This window comes from Rutidosis leptorrhynchoides, chromosome 1 (genome assembly GCF_046630445.1).
Source record: "Rutidosis leptorrhynchoides isolate AG116_Rl617_1_P2 chromosome 1, CSIRO_AGI_Rlap_v1, whole genome shotgun sequence".
NCBI classification, from domain to species: Eukaryota; Viridiplantae; Streptophyta; class Magnoliopsida; order Asterales; family Asteraceae; genus Rutidosis; species Rutidosis leptorrhynchoides.
Window position 1 is genome coordinate 588280623 of NC_092333.1, and position 18713 is coordinate 588299335.

Genomic DNA, 18713 nt, shown 5'->3' on the forward strand with positions numbered 1-18713 from the left:
CCAAAGTGAGAACAAGAACATCGGGCTACAACTATTAAACAAAACGTTCCCACAAGTGACGGAGTCGGTAATTGGGGTAAGAAATGAGGTTTTTAGATTGTTACGGGACTGTTGGACATTACGTAACCCTCGTCCCTTTGACGACGTTACAACACGCTGTCTTATCAACGGCCATAACGGTTATGTTCCACAAGACCAAGGATGGGAAGTAGTCCTAGTAAAACCAGAATGCATGACTTGTTTCTGGACGTATGAATTACGTGTCTTTATTACCTTTGCTGAACGACTTGTGTACTAGCTAGAATTATCTTCACAACTATCTTGTATCAAAGTTATTATGTGCTATATTTCATGCTTTATGTAAAATAAGCGGTATTGTAAGTTTGTAAAATATTGTATAAAAGTTTGAACGCGAAATATTATTATAATCAGTTTTTCATATAGAATTGTAGTAGTTGAATTGTATATTAGCTACTAAGTATGAACTTAACGGGTAGGTACTACCCGAATTTAAACTTATAAAACGCTAATATGAAGAAAAAGCTTTTATAAATGAGTTCATATTATGCTACGAAATACTATCAACTACTCTTAATATTCTGTATGATTAACTTGTTCCATTTGACTATTTTGAAGGAAATGGCACCGACTACTCGACACACCGTGAATATGAATGAAGAGGAATTCCGTACTTTTCTAGCTTCAAACATAGCCGCAGTACAGGCTGCGCTACATACCAACAATAACCTTGGATCTAGCAGTACAGGAAATCGTGTAGGATGCACCTACAAAGAATTCACTGCCTGCAAACCTTTGGAATTTGATGGAACCGAAGGACCGATCGGATTGAAATGGTGGACCGAGAAGGTCGAATCGGTGTTTGCCATAAGTAAGTGTACTGAAGAGGACAAAGTGAAGTACGCTACGCATACCTTCACAGGTTCTGCGTTAACATGGTGGAATACCTATCTAGAGCAAGTGGGACAAGACGATGCGTACGCACTACCGTGGTCAGCATTCAAGCACTTGATGAACGAGAAGTACCGTCCCAGAACCGAGGTCAATAAGCTCAAGACAGAACTTAGAGGGTTACGAACCCAAGGATTTGATATTACCACGTATGAAAGACGATTCACAGAATTGTGCCTATTGTGTCCGGGAGCATTCGAAGATGAGGAAGAGAAGATCGACGCGTTTGTGAAAGGATTACCGGAAAGAATCCAAGAAGATATAAGTTCACACGAGCCCGCCTCCATACAACAGGCATGTAGAATGGCTCACAAACTAGTGAACCAGATTGAAGAAAGAATTAAAGAACAGACTGCTAAAGAGGCCAATGTGAAGCAAGTCAAAAGAAAGTGGGAGGAAAACGGTGATAAGAATCACCAATACAACAACAACAGCAATTACAACAAATATCGCAACAATTATCCCAACAATCGCAACATCAATCGCAACTACAATAAACGGCCCAACAACAACAACAACAACAACAACAACAACAACAACAACAACAACAACAACAACAACAACAACAACAACAACAACAACAACAACAACAACAACAACAACAGCCACTACAACAATCATCCCAACAACAATAATAACCGCAACAACAACAACAATCAGAAGCAGCTATGCCAAAGGTGTGAAAAGTATCACTCGGGGTTCTGCACCAAATTTTGCAACAAGTGTAAAAGAAATGGTCATAGCGCGGCGAAGTGTGAGGTCTACGGACCAGGGGTTAATAGAACGAAAGGAACAAATGGTGTCGGAACGAGTAATGGCGGAGCAAGTAGTGTCGGAGCAAGTTATGCCAATGTAGTTTGTTATAAATGTGGAAAACTGGGCCACATTATTAGAAATTGCCCGAACCAGGAGAACACGAATGGACAAGGCCGCGGAAGAGTTTTCAATATTAATGCGGCAGAGGCACAGGAAGACCCGGAGCTTGTTACGGGTACGTTTCTTATTGACAATAAATCTGCTTACGTTTTATTTGATTCGGGTGCGGATAGAAGCTATATGAGTAGAGATTTTTGTGCTAAATTAAGTTGTCCATTGACGCCTTTGGATAGTAAATTTTTACTCGAATTAGCAAATGGTAAATTAATTTCAGCAGATAATATATGTCAGAATCGAGAAATTAAACTGGTTAGCGAAATATTTAAGATTGATTTGATACCAGTAGAGTTAGGGAGTTTTGATGTGATAATCGGTATGGACTGGTTGAAAGAAGTGAAAGCAGAGATCGTTTGTTACAAAAATGCAATTCGCATTATACGAGAAAAAGGAAAACCCTTAATGGTGTACGGAGAAAAGGGCAACACGAAGCTACATCTTATTAGTAATTTGAAGGCACAAAAACTAATAAGAAAAGGTTGCTATGCTGTTCTAGAACACGTCGAGAAAGTACAAACTGAAGAAAAGAGCATCAATGATGTTCCCGTCGCAAAAGAATTTTCCGATGTATTTCCGAAAGAATTACCGGGACTACCTCCACATCGATCTGTTGAATTTCAAATAGATCTTGTACCAGGAGCTGCACCAATAGCTCGTGCTCCTTATAGACTCGCACCCAGCGAGATGAAAGAACTGCAAAGCCAACTGCAAGAACTATTAGAACGTGGTTTCATTCGACCAAGCACATTACCATGGGGAGCTCCTGTTTTGTTTGTCAAGAAGAAGGATGGTACATTTAGGTTGTGTATTGACTATAGAGAGTTGAACAAACTTACCATCAAAAACCGTTATCCACTGCCGAGAATTGACGACTTATTTGATCAACTACAAGGCTCGTCGGTTTATTCGAAGATCGATTTACGTTCTGGATATCATCAAATGCGAGTAAAGGAGGATGATATTCCAAAAACTGCTTTTAGGACGCGTTATGGTCATTACGAGTTTATGGTTATGCCGTTTGGATTGACTAACGCACCAGCTGTGTTCATGGACCTTATGAACCGAGTGTGTGGACCATACCTTGACAAGTTTGTCATTGTTTTCATTGATGACATACTTATTTACTCAAAGAATGACCAAGAACACGGTGAACATTTAAGAAAGGTGTTAGAAATATTGATGAAGGAAGAATTGTACGCTAAGTTTTCAAAGTGTGCATTTTGGTTGGAAGAAGTTCAATTCCTCGGTCACATAGTGAACAAAGAAGGTATTAAGGTGGATCCAGCAAAGATAGAAACTGTTGAAAAGTGGGAAACCCCGAAAACTCCGAAACACATACGCCAGTTTTTAGGACTAGCTGGTTACTATCGAAGGTTCATCCAAGACTTTTCCAGAATAGCAAAACCCTTGACTGCATTAACGCATAAAGGGAAGAAATTTGAATGGAATGATGAACAAGAGAAAGCGTTTCAGTTATTGAAGAAAAAGCTAACTACGGCACCTATATTGTCATTTCCTGAAGGGAATGATGATTTTGTGATTTATTGTGACGCATCAAAGCAAGGTCTCGGTTGTGTATTAATGCAACGAACGAAGGTGATTGCTTATGCGTCTAGACAATTGAAGATTCACGAACAAAATTATACGACGCATGATTTGGAATTAGGCGCGGTTGTTTTTGCATTAAAGACTTGGAGGCACTACTTATATGGGGTCAAAAGTATTATATATACCGACCACAAAAGTCTTCAACACATATTTAATCAGAAACAACTGAATATGAGGCAGCGTAGGTGGATTGAATTATTGAATGATTACGACTTTGAGATTCGTTACCACCCGGGGAAGGCAAATGTGGTAGCCGATGCCTTGAGCAGGAAGGACAGAGAACCCATTCGAGTAAAATCTATGAATATAATGATTCATAATAACCTTACTACTCAAATAAAGGAGGCGCAACAAGGAGTTTTAAAAGAGGGAAATTTAAAGGATGAAATACCCAAAGGATCGGAGAAGCATCTTAATATTCGGGAAGACGGAACCCGGTATAGGGCTGAAAGGATTTGGGTACCAAAATTTGGAGATATGAGAGAAATGGTACTTAGAGAAGCTCATAAAACCAGATACTCAATACATCCTGGAACGGGGAAGATGTACAAGGATCTCAAGAAACATTTTTGGTGGCCGGGTATGAAAGCCGATGTTGCTAAATACGTAGGAGAATGTTTGACGTGTTCTAAGGTCAAAGCTGAGCATCAGAAACCATCAGGTCTACTTCAACAACCCGAAATTCCAGAATGGAAATGGGAAAACATTACCATGGATTTCATCACTAAATTGCCAAGGACTGCAAGTGGTTTTGATACTATTTGGGTAATAGTTGATCGTCTCACCAAATCAGCACACTTCCTGCCAATAAGAGAAGATGACAAGATGGAGAAGTTAGCACGACTGTATTTGAAGGAAGTCGTCTCCAGACATGGAATACCAATCTCTATTATCTCTGATAGGGATGGCAGATTTATTTCAAGATTCTGGCAGACATTACAGCAAGCATTAGGAACTCGTCTAGACATGAGTACTGCCTATCATCCACAAACTGATGGGCAGAGCGAAAGGACGATACAAACGCTTGAAGACATGCTACGAGCATGTGTTATTGATTTCGGAAACAGTTGGGATCGACATCTACCGTTAACAGAATTTTCCTACAACAACAGCTACCATTCAAGCATTGAGATGGCGCCGTTTGAAGCACTTTATGGTAGAAAGTGCAGGTCTCCGATTTGTTGGAGTGAAGTGGGGGATAGACAGATTACGGGTCCGGAGATTATACAAGAAACTACCGAGAAGATCATCCAAATTCAATAACGGTTGAAAACCGCCTAAAGTCGACAAAAGAGCTACGCTGACATTAAAAGAAAAGATATAGAATTTGAAATTGGAGAGATGGTCATGCTTAAAGTTGCACCTTGGAAAGGCGTTGTTCGATATGGTAAACGAGGGAAATTAAATCCAAGGTATATTAGACCATTCAAGATTATTGATCGTGTCGGACCAGTAGCTTACCGACTTGAGTTACCTCAACAACTCGCGGCTGTACATAACACTTTCCACGTCTCGAATTTGAAGAAATGTTTTGCTAAAGAAGATCTCACTATTCCGTTAGATGAAATCCAAATCAACGAAAAACTTCAATTCATCGAAGAACCCGTCGAAATAATGGATCGTGAGGTTAAAAGACTTAAGCAAAACAAGATACCAATTGTTAAGGTTCGATGGAATGCTCGTAGAGGACCCGAGTTCACCTGGGAGCGTGAAGATCAGATGAAGAAGAAATACCCTCATCTATTTCCAGAAGATTCGTCAACACCTTCAACAGCTTAAAATTTCGGGACGAAATTTATTTAACGGGTAGGTACTGTAGTGACCCGAACTTTTCCATGTTTATATATATTAATTGAGATTGATATTTACATGATTAAATGTTTCCAACATGTTAAGCAATCAAATTTGTTAAGACTTGATTAATTGAAATTTGTTTCATATAGACAATTGACCACCCAAGTTGACCGGTGATTCACGAACGTTAAAACTTGTAAAAACTATATGATGACATATATATGGATATATATATATATAGTTAACATGATACTATGATAAGTAAACATATCATTAAGTATATTAACAATGAACTACATATGTAAAAACAAGACTACTAACTTAATGATTTTTAAACGAGACATATATGTAACGATTATCGTTGTAAAGACATTTAATGTATATATATCATATTAAGAGATATTCATACATGATAATATCATGATAATATAATAATTTAAAATCTCATTTGATATTATAAACATTGGGTTAACAACATTTAACAAGATCGTTAACCAAAAGGTTTCAAAACAACACTTACATGTAACGACTAACGATGACTTAACGACTCAGTTAAAATGTATATACATGTAGTGTTTTAATATGTATTTATACACTTTTGAAAGACTTCAATACACTTATCAAAATACTTCTACTTAACAAAAATGCTTACAATTACATCCTCGTTCAGTTTCATCAACAATTCTACTCGTATGCACCCGTATTCGTACTCGTACAATACACAGCTTTTAGATGTATGTACTATTGGTATATACACTCCAATGATCAGCTCTTAGCAGCCCATGTGAGTCACCTAACACATGTGGGAACCATCATTTGGCAACTAGCATGAAATATCTCATAAAATTACAAAAATATGAGTAATCATTCATGACTTATTTACATGAAAACAAAATTACATATCCTTTATATCTAATCCATACACCAACGACCAAAAACACCTACAAACACTTTCATTCTTCAATTTCCTTCATCTAATTGATCTCTCTCAAGTTCTATCTTCAAGTTCTAAGTGTTCTTCATATATTCTACAAGTTCTAATTACATAAAATCAAGAATACTTTCAAGTTTGCTAGCTCACTTCCAATCTTGTAAGGTGATCATCCAACCTCAAGAAATCTTTGTTTCTTACAGTAGGTTATCATTCTAATACAAGGTAATAATCATATTCAAACTTTGGTTCAATTTCTATAACTATAACAATCTTATTTCAAGTGATGATCTTACTTGAACTTGTTTTCGTGTCATGATTCTGCTTCAAGAACTTCGAGCCATCCAAGGATCCGTTGAAGCTAGATCCATTTTTCTCTTTTCCAGTAGGTTTATCCAAGGAACTTAAGGTAGTAATGATGTTCATAACATCATTCGATTCATACATATAAAGCTATCTTATTCGAAGGTTTAAACTTGTAATCACTAGAACATAGTTTAGTTAATTCTAAACTTGTTCGCAAACAAAAGTTAATCCTTCTAACTTGACTTTTAAAATCAACTAAACACATGTTCTATATCTATATGATATGCTAACTTAATGATTTAAAACCTGGAAACACGAAAAACACCGTAAAACTGGATTTACGCCGTCGTAGTAACACCGCGGGCTGTTTTGGGTTAGTTAATTAAAAACTATGATAAACTTTGATTTAAAAGTTGTTATTCTGAGAAAATGATTTTTATTATGAACATGAAACTATATCCAAAAATTATGGTTAAACTCAAAGTGGAAGTATGTTTTCTAAAATGGTCATCTAGACGTCGTTCTTTCGACTGAAATGACTACCTTTACAAAAACGACTTGTAACTTATTTTTCCGACTATAAACCTATACTTTTTCTGTTTAGATTCATAAAATAGAGTTCAATATGAAACCATAGCAATTTGATTCACTCAAAACGGATTTAAAATGAAGAAGTTATGGGTAAAACAAGATTGGATAATTTTTCTCATTTTAGCTACGTGAAAATTGGTAACAAATCTATTCCAACCATAACTTAATCAACTTGTATTGTATATTATGTAATCTTGAGATACCATAGACACGTATACAATGTTTCGACCTATCATGTCGACACATCTATATATATTTCGGAACAACCATAGACACTCTATATGTGAATGTTGGAGTTAGCTATACAGGGTTGAGGTTGATTCCAAAATATATATAGTTTGAGTTGTGATCAATACTGAGATACGTATACACTGGGTCGTGGATTGATTCAAGATAATATTTATCGATTTATTTCTGTACATCTAACTGTGGACAACTAGTTGTAGGTTACTAACGAGGACAGCTGACTTAATAAACTTAAAACATCAAAATATATTAAAAGTGTTGTAAATATATTTTGAACATACTTTGATATATATGTATATATTGTTATAGGTTCGTGAATCAACCAGTGGCCAAGTCTTACTTCCTGACGAAGTAAAAACCTGTGAAAGTGAGTTATAGTCCCACTTTTAAAATCTAATATTTTTGGGATGAGAATACATGCCGGTTTTATAAATGATTTACAAAATAGACACAAGTACGTGAAACTACATTCTATGGTTGAATTATCGAAATCGAATATTCCCCTTTTTATTAAGTCTGGTAATCTAAGAATTAGGGAACAGACACCCTAATTGACGCGAATCCTAAAGATAGATCTATTGGGCCCAACAAGCCCCATCCAAAGTACCGGATGCTTTAGTACTTCGAAATTTATATCATATCCGAAGGGTGTCCCGGAATGATGGGGATATTCTTATATATGCATCTTGTTAATGTCGGTTACCAGGTGTTCACCATATGAATGATTTTTATCTCTATGTATGGGATGTGTATTGAAATATGAAATCTTGTGGTCTATTATTATGATTTGATATATAGGTTAAACCTATAACTCACCAACATTTTTGTTGAGGTTTTAAGCATGTTTATTCTCAGGTGATTATTAAGAGCTTCCGCTGTCGCATACTTAAATAAGGACGAGATTTGGAGTCCATGCTTGTATGATATTGTGTAAAAACTGCATTCAAGAAACTTATTTTGTTGTAACATATTTGTATTGTAAACCATTATGTAATGGTCGTGTGTAAACAGGATATTTTAGATTATCATTATATGATAATCTACGTAAAGCTTTTTAAACCTTTATTTATGAAATAAAGGTTATGGTTTGTTTTAAAAATGAATGCAGTCTTTGAAAAACGTCTCATATAGAGGTCAAAACCTCGCAACGAAATCAATTAATATGGAACGTTTTTAATCAATAAGAACGGGACATTTCATTTAGGACAAAGGATTGAAAAACGATTTCAACCTATATATTATGCTAGTAAGACGTTACAAGGAGCACAAACGAACTATACAACTACTGAAAAAGAACTCCTTGCTATTGTCTTTGCTTTTGACAAATTTCGATCATATCTCGTTCTAGCAAAAACGGTGGTCTATACCGACCATTCTGCTCTTAGATACCTATTTTCGAAACAAGATGCTAAACCAAGATTAATCCGTTGGATCTTACTCTTACAAGAGTTTGATATTGAAATCCGAGATAAAAGAGGAGCAGAAAATCTCGCCGCTGATCATCTTTCTAGTCTTGAAAATCCCGAATTAGAAGTTCTAAATGAATCGGCCATACAAGACAACTTTCCTGATGAATATCTATTGAAGATAGATTATAATGAAATACCATGGTTTGCAGACTATGCAAACTACTTAGTTTGTGGATTCCTTGAAAAAGGATTATCGTACCAAAGACGAAAGAAATTCTTCAGTGATATAAAACACTATTTTTGGGAAGATCCACATTTGTTTAAAAGTTCTCCCGATGGAATAATACGCCGATGTGTATTTGGAGATGAAGCTAGTAAAATATTAAACCATTGTCACACAGGACCAACAGGAGGGCATTATGGGCCTCAACTAACAGCAAGAAAAGTTTATGATACTGGATTCTATTGGCCTACAATTTACAAAGACGCACACCTTCTTTGCAAATCCTGTGATGCTTGTCAAAGGGCCGGAAAAATAAGTCAACGTGATGAAATGCCACAAAATGTCATACAAGTATGTGAAGTATTTGACATTTGGGGTATTGACTTTATGGGTCCATTTCCAAAATCTCATAATAATCTATATATACTCGTAGCCATTGATTATGTATCTAAATGGGCGGAAGCACAAGCTCTCCCAACTAACGATGCACGAGTTGTAGTCAACTTTTTAAAACGTCTTTTTGCAAGGTTTGGAACATCGAAAGCTTTAATAAGTGATCGGGGTACTCATTTCTGTAATAATCAACTTGAGAAAGTTCTTAAAAGATATGGTGTAACTCATAAAATCTCCACCGCATATCATCCACAAATAAGTGGACAAGTTGAAAATACCAACCGAGCTTTAAAACGTATTCTAGAGAAAACCGTAGGATCAAATCCGAAGGAATGGTCCATTAAATTGGAGGATGCACTCTGGACTTTTAGAACAGCCTACAAAACTCCAATTGGAACCACACCTTTTAGACTTGTTTATGGAAAAGCATGTCATCTTCCTGTAGAAATTGAACACAAAGCATTTTGGGCTTTGAAGACATGTAATCTTGATTTACATGAAGCCGGACGTCTACGATTAAGTCAACTAAATGAATTAGAAGAATTAAGACATGAAGCATACGATAATTCGTTAATCTATAAAGAAAGAACGAAGAAATGGCATGATAAAAGAATCAGAAGTTCAAAAAAATTTAAGGAAGGAGATAGAGTTCTTCTTTTCAATTCACGATTCAAGCTATTTCCTGGAAAATTGAAATCAAGATGGTCTGGACCATTCATAGTTAAAAGATTTTTTCCATACAGAACAATAGAATTAATAAATTCAAATGGGATTGAATTTAAAGTTAATGGTCACAGAGTTAAACACTACATAGATAGTCCGATGGAAGTCGACAACGAAGTTAATCACAATTTCGACACCACAGCTAACTAAGTGTGGAGAGAATCAAGTCTTTAAAGGATAATATGTATTTCTGTTAGAGTTAGATTGTCTGTTTTCGTGTAGTTCTCGAAAATGGAACCCGAATGGTCTTTCCCTAGCAGACCCTAAAGAACTAGTCTTCTCCCCCCATTCTGAATTTTTATTTTTTTTTAGGAAATGAAGACTGCCTGTGAACTAAACCATGGTCTAATGCTACACGCTTTGATCACTAAACGTAATAATGACACACTACCGAGTGAAATAGTATCAGTAATCAGAGAAAGATTGGACGGAGTTAGAAAAGAATCCAGATGCGAAGATAATAAGTTACAATTTGGTAAAGGAAAATCAAAATCCGCAGCGAAAAGAAGAGCACGACACCTAGAAAGATGTCACAAATGCGGAAAATGGTCACATGGAGGTAAATGTTCAAATAATCAAACCTATTCAAATACTGAATTTGTTACTTTATGCAGAGACGGACCGTTCGTATGTTTAGAAGAAAAAACACTGAATGCTCGAGGTTACGCCTATGTAGCCATGGAAAACCAATTAAACCGACTATCTTATGAATGGGATAGATCATATAACTAAGAAATCTATTTCACAGGTAAGTCTGTACAGTCTTTATTTTTATTTTTATTTTTAACCTTTTGCTAATAAACGCTAAATTGTTCGCTATAAAGTATTAAATTGGTATTGAATAAAATTAGGTTTGGCGACCGAAATTATTGATATCATTCAAAAATTTATTACATCACTGCGAAATTTAACGTTTATTCTTAAGGTATAAATATCTTTAATCAATCAACCCAAAATATTTCAAAAATTCGTCATGAGTTAAATTAGGTCTTGGAACCGAAATTACTTTACCGAAAAGAGGGGCGCATATTTTTGATAATATTTGATTGATTAAAGTGGGATAAAAAGCCAAAAAGATTTTTAATTTTATTTTTACCATGTTTTTAAAATTAATATTTAAATCTTAAATTAATATTGTAAACTTTGTAAAAACAATATTTTTAAAATTGTAAATATTTGAAAATTTTATATAAGTTTGGTGTGAATTTATAATATGAATTTTTAAATTAAGTTTGGTGTGAATTTTTAATTTTTAAAAAAATATGAATTTTTAATTTTATGCATTTCAAATTTTAAAGTTTGGTGTGAATTTTTAATATTAGTTTTGAATTTTATATTTAAATTGTGTGAATTTAAAAACAAAAATTTACTTTATCTCATTAAGTTAAAAATATGATTTTTAAAAAATCGTGAGTTGAAGACTAGGTCTTTGAACCGAAATTGCTTTACCCGAGGGAGGGACGAGAACTTTTATTATCATTATTTTTAATCTTATTGAATTAAAGTATGCCAAAAATATTAAAAAACCCAAAAATCTTAGCTTTTAAAACAATCGCTACAAAAAGACAAATTTTAAAATTTTATCGAAGGACGGACTAGGACATCGATCTGAAACGACCTCGTCCTAAATAACAAGGGAAACAAAATTTTAAAATTAATTACTTAATTGTTTTAATTAGTATAAGATGTTATAAAAAAAAAACAAACAAACTCCGCGACTCGCGGAGTTTGAAGGGTAATATACCGCGACTCGCGGAGTTCTAAAAATACCGAAAAAAAATAAAAGGGGCAGAACTGATCAGTCCCCAACCCACACCACACATACAGCGAAAATACTGCGCGAAAAAACCAGAAAAACACCCCCAAAATCACAATTTTTAACCGTTAATCATCAAATCTTTTACTAAAATCATGTTGAGAAGGATGCTATCAAGGAATTACTCAAGAAAAAAGGTAAATTTCTACACCTAAACACCATTTAATCCGAAAATTAGTGTTCTTGAGCAATTTTTTCCCCAATTTGATTTTGATGCTTTTTAGTGTAATTATGCTTAAATTGTTTATGTATTATGCTTGTATAACCTAGATTGATGCTATTTAACATGATTAGAAGCCTTAAACTTCAAATTTTGAGTAATCTAGGGTTTGTGTTCTTGAGCAATTTGGGGCTTTTTGATATAAACAGGTTATGGCCGATTTTTGTCATGAATTGTTGCTAAATTAAGTAGTGTAACATGTTTAGGTAGTTAAATGATCCAAACTTTGAGCCTAAACATGATTTTGAGAATTAAAGTGGACTTTTTCAAGTCTAAAATTCATGAACTTGATTTTTGAGAGATAATGCCATTTGAAACTTGTTTAATTGCTAGTAATGATTATTTTGACATGTTATTTGAGTTGAATGCTTATGAACTTGGCGAACATTTTTTTATATGCTTATTTGAAAAAGTGTAGATTTGATAAAAATGTGAAAATGAGCTTAAGTTTGATATAAATTGATCATGTCATTGTAATTATTTTGATTGATGATTTTGCTGACACTAATGCATATTTGGATGCACAAAAATTATGTTTGATGTGTTTTGCAGACTGAAAGGGGTGAATCTTCATCCCAAGCTCGCAATGCTCCTGCTGAGAATGTGGAACAACAGGAGGTGGATAACTACTACAAACAAGATATACCTCATCCAGTCATGACATTTTCTGATATGCACTTGGAAGATTTGCACCCGAACCTGAGATTTGACAGACTTTGGATAGATTATCCAAAATACCAAAGGGGTTTGCATACTCTTCATTCTAAAGTTGTTGAGGTACCTAGGGTCATAGAATGGGGACCATTAGAAGCTGTAGAATTGGCCGGGCCAATTAGGGAATTACTTGCACAGAGGTATGGTAATTCTACTTTTAATGACTGGGTACGTTTATTCACCATGCGTAGACCTGTATATAAAGTATGGTGTGAAGAATTGTTATGTAGTATAGAATTAAATGATCGGGTAGCTAGTTTAATCGATCGATCTTTTATTAGATTTTTGTTAGGAGGTTCGATGCGCCACATGTCTTTACTAGACATGGCTCAGGCTTTACGTATATATACGCCTGAGGAGTTAGCATCTGTCGATTGTAGAGGGTTGATACTAAATGGTAGAAAGATAGATGAAAATTTTGATACACATGGTGTATGGAGTCAAATGACAAGCCATCACCGATTCAAAGGGGGAAATTACTCTTATTTGGATATAGATAGAGCTGAATTAAGAGTGATTCATAGGTTTTTAGCTAATTCAATTACACAAAGAGGTAAGAACAAGGAAAAGGTAAATGAACAGGATTTGTTTTACCATATGTGTATTCGAGACCCACAAAGCGCTGTAAGTATACCTTATTGTGTGGGTTATTATTTATCAGCTATGGTTAGGGGGATGAGACCGCATAGCATAATAGGAGGTGGTATATTTATTACTTTGATTGCTGAATATCTCGGTGTGGATATAAGTCGGGGGGGATTATTAGTCGAAGAACCAGAACCCCGCGATACAATAGGTTTAAATGTATACCATGGTGCTAAAGTTTTGAAGAGGCGAAATAACGCCGCAGTACAATACCATGGTAGACATCCACAGGTTGAGAGAAACCAACAGCAAGGTAATGTAGGAGGGGGAAATGAAATGCAAGAAATGCAAAGGTTTATAGCTTCACAGGAGTACGAAAATGCTAGACAGAGAGCATTTGAAGATTGGCAAGTTCATCAAAACCAAATCATAGCTCATTGTCAACATATAGGTAGAAACTATATTCCTACTCCAAAACCCATATTCCCTTCCTGGTCTATAGAGATGCAACCACCGTATCCTACGTATAACCCAGCCGAAGCATTCTATAGTACCTATGGTTATGCATGGAACCCCTATTGGTATCAGTATCATCCCTAGTCTACTTAGTTTTATTTATTTTGTAATTTGTAATGTTGATACGTTTAATACTTATGTTAATATTGTAATAGTTTTTGAAATGTCCCGTTCTTATTGATTAAAAACGTTCCATATTAATTGATTTCGTTGCGAGGTTTTGACCTCTATATGAGACGTTTTTCAAAGACTGCATTCATTTTAAAACAAACCATAACCTTTATTTCATCAATAAAGGTTTAAAAAGCTTTACGTAGATTATCAAATAATGATAATCTAAAATATCATGTTTACACACGACCATTACATAATGGTTTACAATACAAATATGTTACAACAAAATAAGTTTCTTGAATGCAGTTTTTACACAATATCATACAAGCATGGACTCCAAATCTCGTCCTTATTTAAGTATGCGACAGCGGAAGCTCTTAATAATCACCTGAGAATAAACATGCTTAAAACGTCAACAAAAATGTTGGTGAGTTATAGGTTTAACCTATATATATCAAATCATAATAATAGACCACAGGATTTCATATTTCAATACACATCCCATATATAGAGATAAAAATCATTCATATGGTGAACACCTGGTAACCGACATTAACAAGATGCATATATAAGAATATCACCATCATTCCGGGACACCCTTCGGATATGATATAAATTTCGAAGTACTAAAGCATCCGGTACTTTGGATGGGGTTTGTTAAGCCCAATAGATCTATCTTTAGGATTCGCGTCAATTAGGGTGTCTGTTCCCTAATTCTTAGATTACCAGACTTAATAAAAAGGGGCATATTCGATTTCGATAATTCAACCATAGAATGTAGTTTCACGTACTTGTGTCTATTTTGTAAATCATTTATAAAACCTGCATGTATTCTCATCCCAAAATATTAGATTTTAAAAGTGGGACTATAACTCACTTTCACAAATTTTTACTTCGTCGAGAAGTAAGACTTGGCCACTGTTGATTCATGAACCTATAACAATATATACATGTATATTAAAGTATGTTCAAAATATATTTACAACACTTTTAATATATTTTGATGTTTTAAGTTTATTAAGTCAGCTGTCCTCGTTAGTAACCTACAACTAGTTGTCCACAGTTAGATGTACAGAAATAAATCAATAAATATTATCTTGAATCAATCCACGACCCAGTGTATACGTATCTCAGTATTGATCACAACTCAAACTATATATATTTTGGAATCAACCTCAACCCTGTATAGCTAACTCCAACATTCACATATAGAGTGTCTATGGTTGTTCCGAAATATATATAGATGTGTCGACATGATAGGTCGAAACATTGTATACGTGTCTATGGTATCTCAAGATTACATAATATACAATACAAGTTGATTAAGTTATGGTTGGAATAGATTTGTTACCAATTTTCACGTAGTTAAAATGAGAAAAATTATCCAATCTTGTTTTACCCATAACTTCTTCATTTTAAATCCGTTTTGAGTGAATCAAATTGCTATGGTTTCATATTGAACTCTATTTTATGAATCTAAATAGAAAAATTATAGGTTTATAGTCGGAAAAATAAGTTACAAGTCGTTTTTGTAAAGGTAGTCATTTCAGTCGAAAGAACGACGTCTAGATGACCATTTTAGAAAACATACTTCCACTTTGAGTTTAACCATAATTTTTGGATATAGTTTCATGTTCATAATAAAAATCATTTTCTCAGAATAACAACTTTTAAATCAAAGTTTATCATAGTTTTTAATTAACTAACCCAAAACAGCCCGCGGTGTTACTACGACGGCGTAAATCTGGTTTTACGGTGTTTTTCATGTTTCCAGGTTTTAAATCATTAAGTTAGCATATCATATAGATATAGAACATGTGTTTAGTTAATTTTAAAAGTCAAGTTAGAAGGATTAACTTTTGTTTGCGAACAAGTTTAGAATTAACTAAACTATGTTCTAGTGATTACGAGTTTAAACCTTCGAATAAGATAGTTTTATATATATGAATCGAATGATGTTATGAACATCATTACTACCTCAAGTTTAGTAGGTAAACCTACTGGAAGTGACAATAAATGATCTAGCTTCAAAGGATCTTGGATGGCTTGAAAGTTCTTGAAGTAGGATCATGACACAAAAACAAGTTCAAGTAAGATTTTTACTCGAATTAAGATAGTTTATAGTTATAGAAATTGAATCAAAGTTTGAATATGAATATTACCTTGAATAATAAAGATAACCTACTGTATATAACAAAGGTTTCTTGATCTTAGATGATTACTTGGAATGGATTAGAAAGCTTGGAAGTAAATTAGTAAACTTGAAGGGATTTTTGAAGTGTTCTTGAAGTGTTCTTCCTATGATGATTATAGCTTGATTCTTGAAGTGATTTTTGATGAAGATGATGATTAACTACTGGAAAAATACGTTCATAATAGTGTGTGTGTGTGTGTTGAGAGAGAATTAGAAAGAGAATTGGAAGTGAAATGGAGTGAATGATGAGTGGTAATTGGTGAGTGGTGAGTGGGGTTAAAAGGAGTTCTAGTTAGTTGACTAGATCATGGTAGAAGTTAAAATTGATTAGTCATACATGACATAATCAAGAGTGGAATCCCATGCTAGTTCCTATTGGTATATACTCATAGTAAGTACGTTTTGAAGCTGTGTATAATACGGGTAAGAATACGACTAGAATTCTTGATGAAAGAAAAGAATGGGAAAGTAACTGTAACCATTTTCGTTAAGTATGAGTGTTTTGAAATATGTCTTGAAGTCTTCCAAAAGTATTTTAATACATCTAAATACACTACATGTATATACATTTTAACTGAGTCGTTAAGTCATCGTTAGTCGTTACATGTAAGTGTTGTTTTGAAACCTTTAAGTTAACGATCTCAATTAATGTTGTTAACCCATTGTTTATTATATCTAATGAGATGTTAAATTATTATATTATCATGATATTATGATATATTAATATATCTTAATATGATATATATATATACATTTAAATGTCGTTACAACGATAATCGTTACATATATGTCTCGTTTCGAAATCCTTAAGTTAGTAGTCTTGTTTATATGTATATAACTCATTGTTAATATACTTATGGAGATACTTACTTATCATAATCTCATGTTAACCATATGTATATCCATATATATATCGTCATGTCATTTTTACAAGTTTTAACGTTCGTGAATCGCCGGTCAACTTGGGTGGTCAATTGTCTATATGAAACATATTTCAATTAATCAAGTCTTAACAAGTTTGATTGCTTAACATGTTGGAAAAATTTAATCATGTAAATATCAATCTCAATTAATATATATAAACATGGAAAAGTTCGGGTCACTACAGTACCTACCCGTTAAATAAATTTCGTCCCGAAATTTTAAGCTGTTGAAGGTGTTGACGAATCTTCTGGAAATAGATGCGGGCATTTCTTCTTTATCTGATCTTCACGCTCCCAGGTGAACTCGGGTCCTCTACGAGCATTCCATCGAACCTTAACAATTGGTATCTTGTTTTGCTTAAGTCTTTTAACCTCACGATCCATTATTTCGACGGGTTCTTCGATGAATTGAAGTTTTTCGTTGATTTGGATTTCATCTAACGGAATAGTGAGATCTTCTTTAGCAAAATATTTCTTCAAATTCGAGACGTGGAAAGTGTTATGTACAGCCGCGAGTTGTTGAGGTAACTCAAGTCGGTAAGCTACTGGTCCGACACGATCAATAATCTTGAATGGTCCAATATACCTTGGATTTAATTTCCCTCGTTTACCAAATCGAACAACGCCTTTCCAAGGTGCAACTTTAAGCATGACCATCTCTCCAATTTCAAATTCTATATCTTTTCTTTTAATGTCAGCGTAGCTCTTTTGTCGACTTTGGGCGGTTTTCAACCGTTGTTGAATTTGGATGATCTTCTCGGTAGTTTCTTGTATAATCTCCGGACCCGTAATCTGTCTATCCCCCACTTCACTCCAACAAATTGGAGACCTGCACTTTCTACCGTAAAGTGCTTCAAACGGCGCCATCTCAATGCTTGAATGGTAGCTGTTGTTGTAGGAAAATTCTGCTAACGGTAGATGTCGATCCCAACTGTTTCCGAAATCAATAACACATGCTCGTAGCATGTCTTCAAGCGTTTGTATCGTCCTTTCGCTCTGCCCATCAGTTTGTGGATGATAGGCAGTACTCATGTCTAGACGAGTTCCTAATGCTTGCTGTAATGTCTGCCAGAATCTTGAAATAAATCTGCCATCCCTATCAGAGATAATAGAGATTGGTATTCCATGTCTGGAGACGACTTCCTTCAAATACAGTCGTGCTAACTTCTCCATCTTGTCATCTTCTCTTATTGGTAGGAAGTGTGCTGATTTGGTGAGACGATCAACTATTACCCAAATAGTATCAAAACCACTTGCAGTCCTTGGCAATTTAGTGATGAAATCCATGGTAATGTTTTCCCATTTCCATTCCGGGATTTCGGGTTGTTGAAGTAGACCTGATGGTTTCTGATGCTTAGATTTGACCTTAGAACACGTCAAACATTCTCCTACGTATTTAGCAACATCGGCTTTCATACCCGGCCACCAAAAATGTTTCTTGAGATCCTTGTACATCTTCCCCGTTCCAGGATGTATTGAGTATCTGGTTTTATGAGCTTCTCTAA